This window comes from Acinonyx jubatus, chromosome B1 (assembly GCF_027475565.1).
Source record: "Acinonyx jubatus isolate Ajub_Pintada_27869175 chromosome B1, VMU_Ajub_asm_v1.0, whole genome shotgun sequence".
NCBI classification, from domain to species: Eukaryota; Metazoa; Chordata; class Mammalia; order Carnivora; family Felidae; genus Acinonyx; species Acinonyx jubatus.
This window is the reverse complement of record NC_069382.1, coordinates 2,951,824-2,974,276: the sequence shown is the minus strand read 5'-3', so window position 1 is coordinate 2,974,276 and position 22,453 is coordinate 2,951,824. Positions and strand designations below refer to the sequence as shown.

General features: G+C 41.7%; 1 protein-coding gene and 1 long non-coding RNA gene across 4 annotated transcripts in view; one reads left to right on the top strand and one right to left on the bottom strand.

The window, feature by feature from the left end:
• The window catches only part of CSMD1 (CUB and Sushi multiple domains 1), a 1,996,605-nt gene that overhangs the window by 1,331,644 nt on the left and 642,508 nt on the right, over nucleotides 1-22,453 (top strand). The window lies entirely within an intron of this gene.
• LOC113596533 (uncharacterized) lies at nucleotides 1,394-21,593 on the bottom strand. Its single transcript, XR_003417287.2, has 4 exons — nucleotides 21,379-21,593; nucleotides 14,689-14,743; nucleotides 4,209-4,279; nucleotides 1,394-3,062 (listed from the first exon to the last, which is right to left on the bottom strand). It is a non-coding gene; the product is annotated as an uncharacterized LOC113596533 (long non-coding RNA).

The window sequence follows — 22,453 nt, the reverse complement described above, 5'->3', positions numbered from 1 at the left end:
AAAAAGCATGCTTTGCTTCCCAATACTGTCGTTAGAGTCACTACACGTATCATTAAATGGCCAGCCATCCTGCCCATCATCCGGCTTTGTTTTTAGGGGACCTTCGTGCTCTATTATTAATGGGTGATTTGTCTGAATGGTTGCAGACTACGGTGATTTGTAATCCCACTACAGAAAAAGCCATGCCTGCTTTCTCTGTGCTGGGTTTCCGGCACTAAGTGCTCTAGGTCTTGCTTCGAAGCGGGTTTTGACAGTAGGAAAAATAATAGCCCCATTAACCTCTAACAGTTGTATAAAGGTTTAATAAAACACGAGGGATAATTGCCCCAATCTACTGTGTTCTATCATAAAACGTGGTAAGAGGGAGTTTTGCAATTGTGAAAGATCCTTGTTTTCTTAACAAATGTAGCACGAATCCCCACGTAGCATGAATATGCTAGATGTCATGAATTGCTTCATAAATCAGGTAAGTAAATTATGCTTGCAGTTTCTACATAGGCCTTTGTCACTGCAGGAACTAAAATATCTTTCAAAGTGCGGTGGGAACCCCGGCTGCAGAGGGGAGTGCTGTCTGGAAACAGGGTAGGAACAGCGTCACTGGTAACTAGGAGGAGAAGAAGGTGGCTCATCAATTATTTAACACACCACTTACACAGATAATTGCTTAAGTAACCGGGAAAAAGGAAGGACCTATGAAAATATGTAAAATAAGATACAGCCTGATTGGATCAGAGACAGTTAAATGGTACTGTAACCCTAATAGGAAATAAAATGCTTTTTCAGTGATTTCAGCGTACAATTATGGAGCGTAATTGATTAACTAAAGGGAAAAAAACTCACTTTGCAAAGCGACTGGAGAATGCATTATTTTGTTTGAGAGAGCTCGCAGATGGCTGCAGCTCTGACAGGACAGGATGCATCGTAGCACTTCCGTCACTTGTTTTTTGAGAAGCCCAGCATATCACATGTTGGGTTTGTGTTTTCATCAAACTTTATAAAACAACTTAACCTTCCAAAATAATTGGATGAGAACGGAGTCCCGAAGAACCGTAAGGCTCTGGAGCCTTGTGGGATTATTGGTGTTTGGGTGTCAGTACAGTTAAAATAATTCCAGCAGCAGTTAGAAGGAAGCACCTTTCTGTTGGCATTAAATTACCTTACATGATGGAATGTTTGCTGGTGAGTAGCTTCCATCAGAAACTAGAGAGGAAGATAATTAATCATGGTAACTCCTTTATGAATTCAGTGAAAGCCCTCTGTTTTACACATGAGGAAACTGAGTCCGTGAGTTAAATTAATTAGCCTCACGATAAAGACAGAAGAGCTGGAGCTAAAAATCAAGTACTCAGAACATTAAGGGGAATTCAGAAAAAAAAAAAGAAATACACATCCCTGAAGCCCCATCATTTTATTTAGATCACATTTTGAAGGTGCCAGGAGGAAACTGAAAATATTTTCAGATTAAGTCCGTTGAGTGCATATGACATTTTGCGGAATCCTAACATTGCAATGGACTTCCAGTTTTTGGGGAGAAATCACTTTGCCCAGACTTGGTAACTTTGCCTCGATGAATGAGAAATTTAGATAAATGAACTGATGTTGACCAAGCAATGACTATGCTGATAATTTATGTTAATTTTAAGGAAGGCGATTAGCATGTTCAGTAACATGGAAAATACAAGAAGCAGCATAGGTACCGCATGTGTCTAGATTGATGGAGAAGTAGAAACACCCACTTTTCTTCAGTGATTCAGGGAAAGCCTGTTGGGAAGACAGGGGCACATTCAGATTCGCTCCGGCGAACTCATGCCCTGCCCGTATTACAGGTGATCCTCCAAAGCCTCGAACACCTGTCATGTGCCCTACAGTGCCTTTGTAACATTTTACTTGTTGCCAGTCTCTCTTTTTGACTGTTTGTTTTGAAATAGTTATAGGTTCCCAGGAACTTGCAATGAAGTCTACAAGGAGCGCTTGTACCTTCGCTGTTGTCCTGAATGGTAACATCTCCCCTGTCTGGAACGCAGTAGCACAGTGGGTCCAGTGAACTGGGGACAGTCCACAGAACTGATTCGATTTCACCAGTTCACGCGTGTGTGTGTGTGCGCGCGTGCGTGTGCAGCTCCGTGCAGTCGTATCACGTCTGTGGGTTCCTGGAGCAACTGTGATCACGGTACAGAACTCCCTGTGAACAGCACACGTCTATTCTCCACCTGTCACTTTGCTGTTTTAAGGGTATCTTGTTCATGGAGCCATGAAGTGTGTAACCATTTGTGACCGGCGTGTGCCGCTAGCACAACTTCCTTGCCATCCACCCAAGTGTTTGTATGTAAAGTTTGCTCCTTTTCTTGCCATGTGGTGTCCCATGGCTTCCCTGTACCCTGGGTTGTTCCTCCTTTGTCTCGTTGAAGGATGTTGGGTGTCTTTCTGATTTGGGGCTTTTAGGAACAAGATGCTAAGAATGGCTTTTGCATGAACACGGGTTTTTATTTCTCTTGGATAAATGCCAAGAAATGTAATTGCTGGGTCATACATGACCTGTATGCATATGATATTTGCATATATTGATTTATGAGAAATTGCCAGACCTATTTCCGGAGCACCTGTATCGTTTTACGCCCTCACAAGCAGTGCATGTGTGAATCCATTTCCCAGCGGCCTCAGCAGCACTCGGTGTTAGGACTAACAACAACAATAACAACAACAAAATTGGCCATTCTGAGAAGTAGGCAGTGATATCTCATTATGGTCTTAATTTGCATTTCCTTAGTGGCCGATGATGTTGGAGATCACTTCGCGTGCTCATCTGCCATCTGGGCACCTTCTCCAGTGACATGTTAGCCCACATAGTTCACCCACTTTCTGTTTGGATTGTTTTGGTTGGTTGGTTGTTTTTCTTGTTGAGTTTTGAGGGTTTCTTATATATTTGAGATGCTCATCCTTCGTTAAAAATGCAGTTTGCAAATATTTTCTCCCAAATGTTTTCATATTTTTCTGTCTTCAAAGGGCCTTTTGTAGAACCAGTCTCTGTCCCTCTCCTTCTCTAAGTTTTAGCTGATAGATTTCTGTCAAAAAAATAAATAAATAAAGTAACTTCTGGTTTCTGCAGACACACGTAGCATGGACAAGAATAGTGGGCAGGTGGCTGCCCTGAATAGAAAAGGTGTGAGGCCCCATCCCAGAACCCCATGACCTGTTGGGTCTTTCAGGCTGCTTGCAGTAGTAAATCCTGCAGCTTAAATGACCTATACATAGAAGGCCAAGAAACTGATAAAATGTCCTCATTCCTAATCCCACAATTGATTGGATATTTTCATGGGGATTCAAAGGAATTATAATAATCTTAAAATAAGGGAATTTAAGTTATGGAAATAAAGCTTACTTCAAATAATAAAGAGTAAAATATATTTTATAAATTCTTACTGATTTTTTTTCAAAATGTCCTATCTTTTACTTCTAGGTTGACCGTATATACTTAGGTTTGAAATGGACAATTTTTTCCCCTTACTCTGCTGTCTTGCCTGCAAAATGGAATAGCCTTACTATAAGTCATCAAATAAATGTAGGGATGATCTATTGACTTCAGAAGTGTTCACCAATTTTCTTTTGTTACAAATCCATCCCAAGTAATCATCACAGTAATTGAAGTAAATCAGGTAATTTAATCGCAGCAAATTATTATATTTTTTGATGTAATGCTTACTTGATCATATCCCTAGAATTCAGTGCATTTACATTATTTTTATAAAGAAGCAGCATATGGAGAGATGTGCTAAGTGGAAGTTTATGCCAGAGAAGGAAAATAAGTTGTGTTTTAAGATACATATGTGAAAATACATGGCAAATCAAGGAGATAAGCTAAGATTAACAAACTGGGTAATTAGTAAAGTGTTTTGCAGACAGAAAGAACCATATTTTGTAAGCATTGTGTGCTGCAGTTATTATTAGAATGGTTGCAGGGAATTCAGTTTGCTTATTTAAATCACCTATTTTATAGTTTCATCTGTCAAACTGAAAGGCATATAAAACTGAATAAACCATGTGACATCCAAACAAGATACTTTCATTATGTACCTGGGAAAACCTCAGCTTCAAGTAAACATTCAAGTTTGGTAATTAGCACGTAAGAAATTTTCCATACACCCCCAGCCTCAAGAAAATCTCTGCAGCTTTTTTTCTTGTGCAAATGCATGCATAAATGTTCCGCAAACCTTTGTAGGTTTCTGACATTGGGAAGAGTGTTAGTTACAGCTCTGTGTACTTCTCAGAAGGACTGACTCATCTGCAAAGAGGTAGAATAGAGTTAGAAGAATATCAAATGCATTAGGTAACTGTAATGATTACAGTTGTAATTTCTGTGAAGTGAAAAAAGAATCCTATTGGAAAATGAAGCGTTTGCTGATTGGGCTGTAATCCACCTGCAGCCGGCCATGTTGCATGTGCTCAGAATAGGGTGTAGATGCCATCTATCCCACCCACCACCAAAGGGCCATTTTCCTTATGTTCAGTCACACAAAAATTATTTATGGCAGATTTTGACCCAATTTTAGTTTTTCATTGCCTGCTTTTTACATCACAGTGTAACACTTGCTAACACTTGCTTTAGTTGAATGAATAACTAAAAACACTTGCTTTAGTTGAATGAATAACTTCATTTCTGGTTTTCATTTGTTTTGTAAATGAAACAAACAAACAAACTAAAGTCTCTATTTTGGATGTTCTTGTAAAGTATACAAACATTTTCCTCCAGGATTATCATCTTTCAAAATAATATATATTTTTTAATCTGGTAACAAAACCAAATAGACATGCTACTAGTGTTATCCTCTGTATCTGTAAGCTCTAATTAGAATAATATAAAGCCAGACTTGTGTTTTTCATGGTTTTTATATTAACCTCACTGTATTAAAAGGCTTAGGTGGAATGTGCTTTGTTAAAATGAGGCTGAGTATACCAGACGATTTGAGCAATCCTTTTTTATTTTTTGTTACTCAGCATTTGTTTTTGGGCATTAAGTGTTTTTGATAAAGGACATTAAGTTGCTAGTCCTGCATTATAGCACTATAATTAAGATCTTGCTTGTGTTTGAAAGTCTTCAAAGGTTTGTTGCATCTATAAGACAGCTGTTTTTTTTTTTTTTTTTTTTGACAGTGTCCTAAAGGCCCTCTCTGCTTCTCCAATATCATTGTCTCCACCTTGGCAACAATCACACATGTACACCCGCACGCACACACACACGCACACGCATGCACATTCCCAGACAAGGCCACGCACCTTTTTCCGTGCTGATTAGTCTGTTATGAGTATCCTTTCTGCCTTGGCCCCCTTTGCTCTCCAAACTTCCCTTTCTCTTCTTTGAATAAGTTCCAGATCATCCTGTAAAACTGACGTGACACAGCGTCTTCTCTGCCCCTCTCTACACCCCCCCAAGATGGCCAGGTAGCGTGCTGCTCAGGGCTACCAGTTCCCTCGGGCGCAGAGAGATCGGCACTTTGCGTGTAGCCTGCAAAGGCTCTGAGACCTGGTCCTAGGGTCTGTGCTGTGCTCCCTGCATTCCAAACGCATTTTTGTTCGTCTTCCCCCTCTGCCGCGCCTCGACTTGTGTTGAACTTGTAGCGCACCCAGCACTTGGCACGAGCCTGTTCGACCCACAGCCTGCTCTTCCCGTGTGTCATTCCTCGGGGGCGGCCAGGGGTGACATCCACCCCGTGGGGCCTTTCTTCCATCTCTGCCGCCGACTCCGTGATTGCAGGCTCTGTCTGGACCTCCGCTTCAACCCCAGACACAACGCGTGCCGCTGTGTTCCCGACATGTGCCCTGCACACGCACCCGCTCCCTGGGTGTTCCACCGGAGCCCTCCGCACCTCCGCCCCCGCCCAGCCTCACACAGCCTGTCTGGGAGCAGTGGCAGCATCACCGCCTGAGGCGGCAGAGCCCCCACCTCCGCCCTGGGTCTGGGCCCCTTCTTGGTCGTGAACGTTTGTACCTTATCTATGCTCACGTTCATCCAGGTCTCTGAGCCCCCACGTGCACTGGCGCATGTGCGCACACACACACTTTCTCCCTCTGCCTCCAGTCCCCTTCCAGTTTTAGTTTTTTACCTCTGGTCATTATTTAGTAATTATACATACGTATGTATGTTATGTGTATGTGTATATATACCCATATATACATATATATATATATATATATATATATATATATATATGCGTATGTTATGTTTGTACACATACATACATTTTGATGCATTTTAATGTTAACGCTCCCACTAGGATAGTACCGGAGACGTGGTGGAGAGTCAGGGGATGTACATTGGATGAGCGAGTGAATGAATGGATCTTCGTGTAGCTGCCTGCTCATCCAGCTGACGATAGCATCCTATCCTCCACCGCTCTCTCACTCAACACTGTAGCTAAGTTAGCCCACCTCACAGATGTAAGAAAAACGGTCCTCCTCTTTACCCTGTCTTATCACTTGTCTAGAATCTGTCAGTAATGAGACATATTTATCCATTTGTGTTTTTGTTTCTCCTAGAATAGAAGCTCCTTGATAAGAGGCCTTAGCTTGTGCTCGCTTGTCTGCCCAGAATGTGTGATGCCTGTCGTGGAATAAACGTTTGGTCAATAGTACTGATTTATCGACCGGGCGAGTTTACTCAGCACAGTATGTGGACTGGACTAGGTTACGATGTGTATCTACTGATACCTAGCTCTCTGTCGTCTATCTGCCATAGTCTCTGTGTACAATAAATGGATACTTGACCCCAGAGAAGAATTTTAATATTGTAAACCTTCTTTACATTAGATCAGCATTAATATCAGCTTTGGTGTTTTAAAGAAGGCAAATTCAAATCCTCACATGGCACATGGGATCACATATCTTTAAGAAATAAAGGCCAAAGCACATGAGAGTCTTCCGGTTTCCGAAGGAGCACCTCTCTATCCCGCAGCAGTATTTTTGTGATGCACATTCAGGTCTGCAGGCTTTAAAATATCCTACTGGGGGAGGCATATGGGCCACGAGTCAGACTTTCCAGGTTTTCCTCGGGAGAGTTCGTTCTCTGAAATGTTTATTCAAGTGTAAATGTCAGGTGGCTCCGGGTCAGATGCGGTACGTTGGAGCTGACAAGTCCATAAAGAGCATTTTACCTGAGCCCCTTTCTTTGGGGACATGGTGGCCTGGAAGTGGCAGAGATCACAGAAATCCCACCGGTGCAAGGCAGACAGCATGGGCAGGGTGTGAAGGGGTGTGCCCCAGGGCACTGAGACGTGAAGGGTGTAAAAATCGGAAGCGAGAAGAAACAACTTAGTGCAACGTTCACAGTAGTAAGTAGCTACAGCAGGAGCCACCGGATGTCTAAGAGACTCTTAACGGAATGAATTGCGAAGTCGGTGTGAGGTCTGATCCGGATGGAGCCTGGCCATCCACAGGTAGCGATCCACTTGTTAGTGAGTGCGCCTGGGTCCCAGCACCCAGCTCAGGGCCTGGGTGGCCACGGCCACGCCAGAGAAGCGGAGGAGGGATGAATGAAAGGTGACCTCAGAACGCACCTTCAAGGGGAACGTGCTGGGTCCTGAAGCCACGCAAGTTACACATTCAGATTCTTCGCAGCAGTGTTCAAGTTACGTACTCTGTCCTGTCATTTGTTGTTTTATCACAAAACTGCCTCGTATATTTCTTAAACCAAGAGGAATTATTACAAATAAGATAAAGTTGAGCTAATTTCTTCATTTCTGAAATAGTGATGATAGTACTTGCCTTGTTAGACCATTTTGACCATTTATCACTCTTCATATAAAACACTTAGCCCAGTGCCTGACACAGTGGGCACTTGGTGACCATACCTGTAGATTCTATTTGTGTTTCTTAGGACAGAAACCACACTGTGGGCACTGATCGTACTTACCAAATAGAAGTGTTTCTACTCTCAACTTCATCCGAGTAGATCACGAACATTTTACTTTGAAATACCAATTTTGAAATGCCCTGGGAAATTATAAGCTACACACCATAAGTTCCTAACCTTCTCTCTGTTGAAACAGATGTGATAAGTGATGTTCCCATGTGTGATCCAGAAGAGAAGTCACAGAGGTATCAAGATACTGAGCCTCAGCCCTCGGCACCCCCCCATAGGCACACCCCCCCATAGGCACACACACACATACACACACACACATAATGTGTCTGACTTCTGTTTTATTTGGATGTGATATTTATTTAGTTTTTTTAAGTTTTTTATTTAAGTTTATATATTGAGAGAGAGAGAGAGAGACAGAGAGAAAACCTGTGCACACAAGAGGGGGAGGAGCACAGAAAGGGAGAGAGAGAGAATCCCAAGCAGGATCCATGCTGTCAGCACAGAGCCTGACAGGGGGCTTGAACTCACCAACCATGAAATCATGACCTGGGGCAAAAGAAATCAAGAGTCAGATGCTTAACTGACTGAGCCACCCAGGTGCCCCCTCCCCCCTTTTTTAAAAGGGATGTGATATTTATTTTTAAAAATTTTTGTATGTGAGTAAATCACCTACTTAATGGCCTCAAAATACGTAGTTTGCAGAATAAAAATAGGGCTATTTTATTTATTTTTTTGAAATTGAACTGCATCATATAATAAGAAAGCATGGTAAAGGTCCCTCGGCGTAAGCCGTGGCCCAGGTGAGATGAGCTTCTGGCTGTAATTCCCAGTTCGCTTTCACATAGCTCCACTCACCTCTCAACAGAAAGTAGGCAAATAAAATCCATGTTGAGATGAGCAGTGATGTTATCACAGGGATGACCTTGAATCAAATCTGGCTAATCTCAAAGCTTGCAAATGTTGGTTAGTTTGGGTGTGTGGTTACTGACAGCCTGTTCGGAAGGCATCCCTGACCTGATTCAGACAGTCACTGTGCGGGGTCCCTAGTGGAAAACCCCTAATCACCACTGTAACAGTCTGTCCACAGGCTGTAGAAAGGTGTTCTTGAATGTTTCATCCAAGCCTAGCAAATTTGAGGTTTGTGTTTTAAGTTTACATTAGTGTGTGTTTCCTAATGCAAGAACTCCACTTACCCTCCTTCCCACTACACTAAAATGTTATGTATAGTATATTAGTACTTGGCGTTGATATATCATAGCATCCTTATTATTTAATTGCTCATTTTGATTATTTGCAACCTTATTTAATTTTACCTGTGTAGAATGCTGGAGCAAATAATCTCTTTTAGAGATCCCGGGATTTCTTTTCTTTTTTTTAGCTGATTGATGAGGAATTATTGTTCCTGCAGTGAGTGGTAGTGACTATGCCAGAGACACTTCATGTCACTGGCCCTCTGGGATGAACTATCCTCCACTGGATGTGAGGGAGATACTCAGTGGGAAATGGCTTCTTTCTGAGAAGAAAAGTGAAATGGTATAAAGTGAGGGCACAATGCTTGGCCATCTGGAAGAAACAATCTAGAACTACTTCTAATGTCTTGCCATACACTTTTTCCCTAAATGTTTTATCCAAAGGAGATGCTGGCATTTCAAATGGCATAAGCTAGTGTAATATGTGGGAAGGGCAATGCAAGAGTTAACTAGATCATTTTGGGGGGTCTTACTCTTTGGCTAGTTTTACCTCTCTGGCACTGAACTTAAAACATTCTGTGATTGGCTGGGGCGCCCGGGCGGCTCAGTCGGTTAAGTGTCTGACTTCAGCTCAGGTCATGATCTCACGGTGTATGGATTCGAGCCCCGTGTCAGGCTGTGTGCTGACAGTTTGGATTGTGTCTCCCTCTCTGTCTGCCCCTCCCCCACTCGTGCTCTCTGTCTCTCAAAAAATGAGTAAACGTTAAAAAAAATAAAAAAAAAATCTGTGATTGACTTAAGGATAATCGTGAAGGAGTAAAGAGGTATGGAAGGGGGAGGGAAGGTCTGCAGCTCCCAGAAACTCATTACATGTGCCCCAAAATCATGTCAGAGCACAGATCCTACAGTTTAAACCGGAGTGTGGAGTTGTTTGATTGTTATTTTCTCATTGTATGGGTGGGTTAGGAATGGTTATATCAGTCACATTTTTACTAAGATGGTCCTTAAAATGCACCATATGATATTAACACATAGTGTATGGGCCACAATTAAGGTGAGATAACACTTTTTAAATTGACAGTATTTCACTCATTGGATTATTTAACACTAACCTATTTACTGTGGATAATTGTAAATATACAGAAGAGTGGAGAGAGCTGTAAAGAGAGCTGTTGTGTTCTCCATCCCGTCATTTGTATTTTATCTTCACCTTCTCACAGTCCCCCCGCCCCCCTCCAGGTATCTTAAAGCAAATACCAGACATCGCATTATTTTATTTGTAAATAGTTAACATATAGAAGTGTGTAGATAGGTAGATACATAGACAGTCTGGCATACCTTTTATATAAAGCATGAGGATAGTACACTTTTAAAACACCAAACAAAATTGAATTTATTAATTTCTTAATATGTTTATTTCTTCAGAGTTGTCCCAATTTATCTTTTTAAATTTTTTAAAATACTTATTTATTTTTGAGAGAGAGAGAGAGACAGAGAGACGGAGACAGAGACACAGACAGAGCATGAGCGGGGGAGGGGCAAAGAGAGAGGGAGACACAGAATCTGAAGCAGGCTCCAGGCTCTGAGCTGTCAGCACAGAGCCCGACGCAGGGCTCGAACTCACGAACTGCAAGGTCATGACGTGAGCTGAAGTCAGACACTTAGCCAACTGAGCCACCCAGGCGCTCCCCCCCCCCCCAATTATCTTTAATCTGTGGTTTGTATAAATCAGGATCTCAAATGTCTACACTCTGTATCTGATTACTGTGCATCGCCTGCTTAGGAATTTTAATCTCTTTTTCTCTCCTACATCTGTGCTGTTCTTAGTTTTTCCAGTACGCTTCACAAATTTTTAAAGGACGGCTTTAGTTCAGAGACTGTTTCACATGGTTGATATTTTCAGTATCACAAGGATTATACCCCTAGCCTTTTGTTTGTTTATTTCGTTCCTGTCTCTTTTTATTTTGCTTTTGGACCAATAAGCAGTTTTAGAACAACTTGAATAAAAATCCCCTTCACATTATATTTTTAAAACTCAGTTTGGGAGCTAACTTCAAGTTTAGTTATGCTATTTAGAAACGAGCTAATTGAAATAAATAAACAGTATTAGTGAAGATTCTCTTATGAGCTGACATGCGTTTCTGTTTACATCTGCATTGCTAATCTCTGTATTTGTTTACTTTTTCTTTGGTGTTGTTTTCCTTGGTTGTCATTTTGTAATTAATAAACAGTTATTTAAGGAAAGTTTTAGGTCATAGAAAATTGTGTGGAAAAGTACAGAGAGTTCCCATGTCACCGCACCCCCACCTACCCCCAAACACACATGCAACCTCTTCCATCATTACCAGCCCTCTCTGGAGCAGTACTTTTGTTATTACTTACAAATCAACATGGCACCTCATTATCAACCCAAGTCCATAGTTTTTTGTTTTTTTTTTTTTAACTTATTTTTGAGATAGAGACAGAGCATGAGCAGGGGAGGGGCAGAGAGAGAGGGAGGGAGACACAGAATCTGAAGCAGGCTCCAGGCTGTGAGCTATTGGCACAGAGCCCGACATGGGGCTTGAACTCACAGACTGTGAGATCATGACCTGAACTGAAGTCAGATACCCAACCGACTGAGCCACCAGGCGCCCCCCCCCCCCCCAAGTCCATAGTTGACAGTACGGTTTACTCTTGGTGTTGTGTATGCTGTGTATGTGTATGTGGTGTATGTGTATGTTGTGTATCTGAATAATGACAACGTCAAGTAGCCACCACTATAGTTCATACAGAATAGTTTCATTGCCATAAAAACTCCTGTTCTCCACTTGTTTATCCCTCCTCTCCCCACTAACCCCTGAAAAACACTGGTCCTTTTACTCGTTATATTTTTACCTTTTCCAGAATGTCATATAGTTGAAATCATACAGTATGTAGCCTTTTCAAATTGTCTCATTTCACTTGGTAACATGCAAGTTTTGCCCCTGTCTTTTCATGGCTTGATGGCTCATTTGTTTTTAGTGCTGAATAATATTCTCTTGTCTGAAATGACTACAGTTTATCCATCATCTTTTGAAGGACGTCTTCTTTCCTTCCAAGTTTTAGCAGTTATGAATAAAGTTGCTGCTAAAATCCATATGCAGGTTTTTGTGTGGACATGTTTTCAACTCCTTTGGGTAAATACTGAGGAGTGTGGTTGCTGGACCTTAGAATATGCTTGGTTTTGTAAGATACCGCCCAAATGTCTTCCACAATGGCTGCGCCATTTTGCATTCCCAACAGTGAACGAGAGTTCTTGTTACTGTACATCCTCATTAGTATTAGGTGTTAGGGGCATTCTGCATGTTGCTCGTTGTAATGGGCACATAATAGTATCTCGTTGTTTAATTGACATTTTCTTGGAGTGTCTTTTCCTATGCTTGTTTGCCACCTGTGTATCTTTGGTGAGATGCCAGTCCAGGGTTTTTGCTCATTTTAATTGGTTTGTCTGTTTTCTTATTGTTGAGTTTTAAGAGTCTTTGTATATTTTGAATAAAAGTTCTTCATCAGATATATATTTTGCAAATGTTATCCTCCCATCTGTGTCTCGCCTTCTAATTCTTTTAACATGTCACAGGGCAGAAGTTTTTAACTTTTATAAAGTCCACCTTCTCAACTTTTTTAATAGATCATACCAATATTGTTGCATTTAAAAAGTCATTGCAAGATGCAAGGTCTCTTAGATTTTCTCCTGTTGCCTTCTGGGTATTGTATACTTTTGCATATTACATTTAGGTCTGTAATCCATGTTGAGTTAATTTTTGCAAAGGATGTGGGATCTGTGTTTAGATTCAGTGTTTTCCGTGTGTACGTCTAGTTGTTGAGCACCGTCTGCTGAAAGGTCTGTCTTTTCTGCATTGAATTACCTCTGCTCCTTTGTCAAACAGAAATCAGTTGACTATATTTGTGGGTCTGTCTTGGGGCTCTCTGTTCTGTTCCATTTTATCTGTCAGTTTGGCCAGTATGGAGCTGTCTTGATTACTATAGCTTTATAGTAATCTCCATTTTTATAGCATGTCAAAATCTGTACCATGCTACAGTTTCACCCAGAATGCTTAAAATATAAGTTTGTTCCTTAAATTGAGAAGTCTGGACCTAGGGACATCTTGTAGGAGTGACACTAAATTTCAATTCACTGAACAGTCTAGAATTTATACGTTTTTTTTCCAAGTGGGCTTTTAAAAAAACGTTTATTTTTTTCAGGGGCACCTGGGTGGCTCAGTCAGTTAAGTGTCTGACTTCGTCTCAGACCATGATGTCACAGTTTGTGAGTTCGAACCCTACATGGGGGCTCTGTGTTGATGGTGTAGAGCCTGCTTGGGATTCTCTCTCTCCCTGTCTCTCTCTGCCCCTCCTAGGCTCATGTGCATGTGTGCACTCTCTCTCAAAATAAATAAACTTAAAAAAAATAAAGTGCTAAATGTTTATTTATTTTTATTTTTTTGAGAGAGAGAGAAAGAGAGAGGGAGGAGGGGAGCAGAGAGAGAAGGGGACAGAGGATCTGAAGTGGGCTTTGTACTAAGAGTAGAGAGAGCCTGATACAGAGTTTGAACTCACAACCGTGAGATCATGACCTGAGCTGAAGTTGGACACTCAGCCAACTGAGCCACCCAGGTACCCCCTGCCCTGGGGTCTTTTTTCCCCAACATCTCTCACTTTGTATATGATAATTATAGATGATTACTAATATTTATTAGGCACGTGTAAGAAAGTTTTACACATATTAGAAAAAATAGTTTTTATTATCCTTCTGAACAGTAATTATTATTGCCTTTTATGTGAAGGAACCAGGCTCCAAATTCACTTAGCAGATGCAAGGTCTAATATCTGTGTGCCAAGCACTTCTACAAAGTACATTATCCCCTTTTCGTAAGGATCACTAGATGACTAAACTTCCTACTGGCATTTATAAAAGATTTTTTTGAGACTTACCACATTTAAAATTGGTGCTTTATATTTTGTTATATTCCATTTCAAAATAAGAGAGGCAGTATTTGTAATTTTGGATAAAAATGTGTTATTGTGTCCATTCACCATTCATGCAACACAAATTTATTCTGGCCAGTTTGTGTCCAGCACTCTTACGTACTTTAGTTGTATTTAAATACAAGGTATTGAAATACTTCAAAACAGTTCAAACAAACTCAGTGTTCAATGGCCTGAACGCACTGAACATCTTTGTAAGCAAAAAGCAGCAGCAGCACTGAGTAAAGAAATCACTAAAATTTGGTCCTAAATTTTTTCATATTTAGAAGGGAGAAGTCTTTAAATTCAGATAATCAAAGAAAACAGGTGGAAGAGAAAGAAGAGAGAGAAGGTAGGGAATTGCTGAAAGCTGTTTGCTCAGCACCTTGGTGAGGGACACTCAGTCCTGACCGTGGAGGACAGTTATGGACACGACGCCCACACTGTCTTTTCCTCTCTTGAGAGATTTTAGTGGAGCAAAGATTAATTATTTTTACACGTCGAACTTTGCCATAACTCAGGGTCCCAGTGTCTTCAAGAGAGCTTCTTGTTTCCAATGACCGTCAGCCATTAATTAGGGAAACAGGGCACAGGCAGTCACTGGCCTGTAGCTTTCAGAGCAAACTATAAACGGTGCTGTGTACTGGCTGGACTCACCTCAGAGACCGGTTTATTCAAAGTAGAAGAAAAATAGCATTTCCACTGAGAAGATCTGCAAGAAAATGGAGAAAATAAAATTGAGAAGAGTTATTTTTCGTATAGATTTCTCAATAACAACTGTACTTTCATACCCTTAAAGGTCAGCGTCATGGCCTTAAATTAGAAATAGAGTGGACTTCCTTTTAGGTATGGCTTCCCTGTTCGCCCTACACTGAAATGATAAAGATATAGATGGTCTTATCTAGTCTATGAACAGGTGACTGTTTTCTTTCTCCTCTCATACATGGGGTAACTGCATACTTTCTTGTCCAAACCGGTGCTGTCCATAACACCAGCTCTAAATTGGGACCTTTCCTGGATGTAAGGTCCCCTACACTGCACCAGAGGTGATTCAAGGAGAGAAGCAGGATTATGTCACATTTATGGTCATGGCTTTACATTTGTGTAGGATCCTGTATTTATTGGATGCGGACTGGGTATTTTATGTTAGATTCTGTAACGTGCTTCAGCATCACTCGTTACCCCCGCCCCCATTTCACTGTATCCTTCATGGCCTCGTATGTTTAAATGAACTTCTGTGTGGATATAGAACAGGCACTTGTTCAGGAATGTCTGGCTAGATCACCGCATGGAAGGAAGGAAGCCAGAAGCTGATCCTCTGATTTATGTGGTTTCACTTCTCTATTTTGCAAAAGTGAAAACAAGCTTAGATGTCTTGAGGTCCTTCCCTGAGGTCACGCTGCTGCCTGTGAACGACAGATCTTTCAACGGCACCTTCTCAGCGTGTACCCAGACTGCTGGCGTTATCTATGATGCCAAGAACTCGATGGATGAGCCATACTCTGATTTTACAGACAGCCCAAGCTTAGCATCACGTGATGATTTGATGATATGTAGAACAGTTCTAAGGAATTTCTACAGTCAAAAAAACAATTACGCTGCCGAGTCCTTAAATTAAACATAGTGCATGAAGTTAGCCCTAAGGCAACTTTATTTTGTAGCCATCCTTTTGGGAAAAAAGAAAAAAAAAAAAGATTAATGGATTCACTTTTCCAAGTCAGGATCTGATTATATCAATGTTTTACTCCAAAACAGTAGAATCAAGATAGTGATTCCCAAAGCCCACCATTATTTTTCTATAATGAAACCAGCAAATTGATATATAGTCAATATATCTCTTATTTTTTACTTCAAGAAGTAGGCTTAAATTATGTTGATACATGTATATATTGTGAAATAATTACTATAATAAGGTTATAGTTAATGCCTTCGTCACCTCATATAATTACCTTTTTTTTTTGTGGGGGAGAATGGTGAGAACATTTAAGATCTATTTTCTTAGCAATTTTCAAGAATATAATCCAGTACTGTTAACTATCCATTTCACACATTAGCTTCCCAGAACCTGTTCATCTTATAGCTGAACGTTTGCACCTTCTGACCCAGTCTTTCTGGGACTGTTTCCACCACTCCTTTTCCCTGGTGATCATCATTGTGCTCTGTTCTATGAGTTAAGCTGTTTTAGTTTCCCTGTATAAGTGAAACTGTACCGTAGTTTTCTTTCTCTGACTGGTTTCACTCAAGCATAATGCCCTTGAGGTCCGTCCATATTGTTGCAAATGGTAGGATCTCCTTCTTACTCATGGCTGAGTGATATTCCACTGTAAATATAAACCCCAGCTTCTTTGTCCACGTGTCCATTGACGGACACGCGGGTTGTTTCTGTTTCTTGGCTTTTGTAAGTAGGACTGAAGCGAACATCGGAGTGCAGATATCCCTTTAGATAGTGGTGCCGTTTCCCTTGGATGTATACTCAGAATGGGATTGTCTAATCATATGGTTGTGTTCTTAATTGTCTTGAGGAACCTCCATAAAACAGTATGGAGGTCAACCATATGTTGACCGTTCTAAGTGGAGCTTGTCTGAATCTTGAAATGTTGGTTCCAAAATGAACTTATTGCTGCACTTTATTCCAGAGACAGCTTAAGGGGTAAAATGTGGCCATGTTATGCTACAAATTCAAATAGAAAATTTAGAACTGCATAAGGTACATAGAAATGGTGAATATAATAACTGCTTTGATGGAAATACTACAGCATTTGGAATATTATCTGTGGCGTTCAGAATAAGGGTGACTCTGCCTAGCTGCAGTAATGTGATGACGATTTTACCTTCTGTATTATTATCCCAAGTTGGGTTCCCAGGAGAACAAGGTACAGGGATAGGAGAGTGCAGTCTGACTTGGATGGCAGTAAAGAAGATAAAATGTGTGCGCATCATTGGCAAGCAAAGACAAATCCCAAAATCTGCATATAAATAGGAATGTTAAGTACCAAAGAATAATTCAGATGAAAAAAATCTTGAAGTTGCTGATTTTCCATATTTAGAACAAGCCATCATTAAATTAAAATAGAGGAAACGTTATCCATTTGGTGTTAATCTGTTAATTCAAACATGTTCTCATGAGTTTAGGTCATGCTTTTCCTCCACGTCAACCAAGAACTTCACATCAACCCAAATTTTTTAAAACTTAATATTCTGAGACACATTTTAAATAAATAATAACATTAAATAGAACCAAGACTACTAGCCTAAAATTCATGAATATCCCTTATGTCTTAAAAATTCTGGCCAAATATTTTGATAACGAGGTAAAACAAAGCCGATACGGTTTTACTGGGGAGCCGTGAATTTGAAATCTGAAGACCCAGGTTTGAATCTAAACCACTAGTTGCAAGGACTCTGGCAAATCGTTGAACTGCTTTGTCTCAACTCCTTCACGTGGAAAAGGGATGATAACTCCACAAAATAATTATAGGAATTAAATTGAAAGAATATGGAAATGTTTTCAGTAGAAGAAAGACCAGGCACAAAAATGATACTCAGAAAAGTGCTTTAAAGCTATTTCATTTTTTTCCCACTAAAACTAATCCCTCACCACGGCGCCGAAGTGCCCCCAGTGTGGGAGAGTGCTGAGAGCGCATGTGGTGCTGCTCCAGAAATGGTGGGGTTACAATTCTGAATTCCCCTTAGGCAGATAGTTTCACACCATTGTGTGTAATTGCTTTAGCAGAGAAGCCGTGACGACACGGTGCCCAGAAGAAATAGCTTATTGGTGATTTTGTGGAAGATTGGTTGTGAGACAAAATGAAAGAGGTCTGTCTGCGCTGGTCCTTCCTCACCAGGGACACAGGTTCGTCCCCTGGGTCACCAGCGTCAAATGGTCACAAAGTGCTTCACAAAGAGGTACACACCCAGTGGAGAGTTTTATTTGATTTATTGATCCAACTTTCCTGTCTCTCCAATCCATTCCCCTCTTTTGTGGTCCCATAGAGAGTTGTTTGGGGAGATGCCATTTGATGATGGCATAAAAATAAGGGATTGGAGGAGCACCTGGGTGGCTCAGTGCATTAAGCATCCTGCTTCAGCTCAGGTCACGATCTCACGGTTCATGAGTTTGAGCCCCCCCCCCCCCCCCCCCTGCGTTGGGCTCTGTGCTGACAACTGGGAGCCTGGAGCCTGCTTCGGATTCTGGGTCTCCCCCTTTCTCTGCCTTTCCCCCACTTGTGCTCTTTCTCTCTCAAAAATAAATAAATGTAGTTAAAAAGTTTTAAAATAATAAGGGATTGGATAAAGCAAGGTTGTTCTGAGTTAGAGAATTTAATGGAAATACTGAGTTTTGCATGATCCGCTAGTTTAAGAAATATGCATATATTATATGAATAGAGGTTCACATTTCAATTTGACAAAGATCAGTGCTGTTTTTATTAGGACAGACTTCCACAACACACAGGTGGATGTTCCCTGACCTGGCCCCCAGACCCCCAGGTGATAGAATCCCTTTTGTGTGAACAGCAGGAGGTTCCGCTTGGGAAGATGTTTCTAAGCAGAGGTGGCCCAACAGTCTCCAGCTTGCTTTAGTCAGGGGCATCTCCAAAGCATCAGCTTCTACTTCCTGAGCCTGGTCGCCATGGTGACGCTGGGGCAGTGCCTGAACTTCCTCCTCCTGGGTCTTGGCTGGAGCTCAGATGGGTGCACTGGCCTCTGCCCTCCAACTCCTATTATAGGATCCTTGACAGTTTTTATTTGTTTTACACTGGTCTTGGGCAGGGTGTGTGTGTTGGGGGCGGGTACATAATTGTGTATCTTTGCAAGAATCCCTCGAAAAAAGCCCTAGATGATTACTAAGTCTCTTTATTACATGAATAATTAGCTTAAAAGATAACTTTTCTGGGGGAGGAATATTAGATGCACACTGTTAATCTTATACTTTTAAAGAGTGATTTTCTTATGTTTATTTGTATGGCATTTATGTACCCATTTTGGTTATCTCACGGTTGATGGAAATGTATTCTCACCTTTAGGATATTGATTTTGATTAATGTACCATCCCCAAGTATAAGTACCTAATCACGACTCGTGACCTGACCCAACCTCCTCAGGAAGCAGATTCCCTACAGAGTGCACGATGTGAGTTATTTGGGGGGATGGGGGGGTGTTTGTCCCATTAGTATATATTTAAATCCGTGGGCTTCTGAGATAAAAGTTTTGCAAACACTTTATGAACTTTGATGTAATATAAAATGAAATAACTTCTGTATGGCTAACGTTAGCATATATTGAGTGCCTAGGATGTGCCAAGCGTGTTGGGTAGAGCGTTGGTTTTTATCTATTGTAACAACAAACCTGCCTCACAGACCTAACCCTTCAGGAAAGAACATTAAGTTAACTGACTTGCCCCAGGGTAACATAGCTGGTAAGTGCTTCGGGCCAAGGATCAAAACATCATCCTCTGACTCTGCAGCTGCTGTTTATTTCAATACATAATGCAGTGTAGATAAAGGAGGAAAACACTATAAAATCTAGCAGAAGGAAATAAATGAGTTATTTCAGGTGTAGCTAAGGCAAAAGGGAAAATGAAATGTGTCATCGTGAATGTGTGAAAACAAGCATTCAAAATCATCCAGACAAACTTTTTTTTAGAGCTCAAACCTAATTTACTTCCTGGTTTCTCAAGCTATATCAGAATATATAAATATATTAAGAGATACAGGTGCTAATCAAATGAATATTCCTTATGTCTATATTTGTCACCAGTGATAAAATGCTGAAGTCAGAGTGGGGGTAGATGATTACCCTGTCTATTTAGGGAAGTTGGCAGGCAGTGGGCCTGAGGGAATAACGGTCCGTGACTTTACTTCCAGCGACGGGTCACTGAGAGAGAACAGGCTCACGTAACGAAAGGTCGCGTTAGACCAGCCACATGCGAAAACACTGCTGTCTTAGACAGCTTGGGCCGCTTTAAGAAAGCACCATCAACTGGTGGCTTAAGCAACAGGCGTTCATTTCTTACTGTTCTGCCGGCAGGGAAATCCTACATCAAGGTGCTGGCAGATTCAGTTCCTGGCAAGGGCTGTCTCTCTTCTTGACTTCGGTGGCAGCCTTGTCACCGTCTCCCCAGGCAGTGAGGTGAGAGGGCTGTGGCCTGTCCGTCTTCTTGTGGGACACTAATCCCAATACGGGCCGCATCCTCGTGACCTCATCCAACCGTGCTGCACCTCCAAATCACGCTGGAGCTTAGGGCTTCGACATGTCAATTTGTGGACGTACAGACGTTGAGGCCATGGCACCACCTCCTCTTGGCTTCGTGGTCTTTCCGCCCAAGCCTTCATTTGAACAGAGAAACCAAAGAAAATAGCGCCCGAACTCGACCTTTATCGAGTACCTCTGGGGGATACAGGCAAGGGTAGGGTGTATAGCCTGCAAAGACGTGTCAAATGGTGTCATTTCCCCGAGGAGTGAGGGAGCCAGACCCAGGCCAGGTCGAGGCTGTGCCATGGGTCCTGTGGTGGCCGGAGGCAGCGGTCCGTCCTTGCGCCTTGCTTGGGGGAGGGGGGAGAAGGGAGCCCGCCGCAGAAGCCCGTGGAGAACACCGCGCTGGGACAGACCCCGGGCAGGCCGCAAGGAGAGGCGGCGGTGTGTCTTCCACGAGGAGGTTCGCGGCAGAAGGTATCTCCCAAGTTACAGAAAGACGGGCGTCTTCGGCACGCCTGCATCCCCCGCGCGTCGAGAACCTTCTGTGTAGACTTTCTTAACGCTTAGGATTCTGGCCTGTTTCCGTTTCCTGCCTGCACAGCCTTGAGAGATCAAGCACTGCATGCCTTTGAGGTTGTAAAAACGGGCTCCCTGTCGATTGGCCCTACAACAGTCCTTTCCCACTCTCCTGGCCTATCAGGTGTCCTGGGAACTTCACCCTTGTTTTGGAATCAGTTCTGCCTCTTTGGGAACCTTGTTTACCTTTCAGTTTCAGAAGAGTAACACTATGAAGAATGGCCAGGGCTGCTGAGCCAGCAGGACTGGGGCTCCGTCCCTGCCTCCTTCCCTCCTGGCTGTATGCCCAGCACCGGCGAATCTTCTCCACTCTGTTTCTTTATCCGTGCAGTGGGAATAACACTACGAATATCTGCAGTTACTATGGCATTAAGTGAGACACTGTTTTGACAATACTTAGCCTAGTGCTGGACACATAGTAAGCATTTAATTAGTAATAGTATTACATTAGCCTGTGAATCACGCACACTCCCGGGTATATTTAACACTAATCTTTATTTTTTGCTGTTTATAATATCATAATGGTAATAGCCATGACAGCATCTTCTATTTAAAAATCTCTGATTTCATACAGACCTGCTTAGAAAGTGATAGCTTCTCCTCAGCTGGTGTCAATCTCTTAACCTACTGCCTAATATAGGATATTTTACATCCTATTCAAAGAATGGTATCTATATCCACATGCAGAGAATGTGGCATTTTTGCTGAATTATCAGCTTGCAATAAATTAACATGGGTTACACATAACTAGCAGAATGAAGCCAACCATATTACAATCTGACTTGACATTATTGAAGACTTAAAGACACTTCAGGGTCGTATATTGTGTCAGAATCTTCATTATGAATACCAGGCAATATGACACAATGGCAGCGTGAAGACTCCCTGATGACAGCATGGGCCACACCCATGGCTCCTGCCCATGTTTGTGCCTTTATTCTCAGGAGAATAGCTCCAATTTCCTTGCAGACTAAAATCCAATACTCCTATTATGCAGCAGGCTGGCTGATTGAGTGTAAGTTAAAAATAACTCACACCATAAATGCTTTATGTATAAGTTGGCTGTGCCCCCTAGGTCGAGAGAGCTCAGTTATTCAAGTTAAAATTAACTTCTGAATCAAGTATGTACATACTGAGAGGGCAGGCTCTTTGTGAAATATTGAAGATGTGAATGCTTTTCCTGTAACATGTTTGTGAACGTTGCAGTTGGGTCGGTTGTTAAACAAGTGCCTGCTTGTCATGAGGCAGCAGCCAAGTTGTGCCTGGAGAATAAGGAGAGATGATGCTACTTCTTCAAGTGCTTTCATCCCATATTCTTGCTGAGTAATTGTCTTATGCTCAATCATGAAATTGTGTCTCCCTTGTTCAGCCCCTGCCTCATTTTCAATGCACCTGTTAGGCTGGATTATAGAGGATACAGACTTGGCATGGAGAAAGGCATTCAGTGGAAATGCACGTAGGAATATTTATTCTGGCTCAGATACACATGACCTGTGTGACTGAATGGTTATCTTCTCTCTATCTGAGGCTTTCCAGGCAAGAGTCAAAAGCGTGTTTGTCTAATAGTGCAAGAATTTTCTTTAATCTCTTCCTTCTCTATACTAATTAATTGATGCATTTACTGTGAATTCAGTAAATACTTACTGAAAGT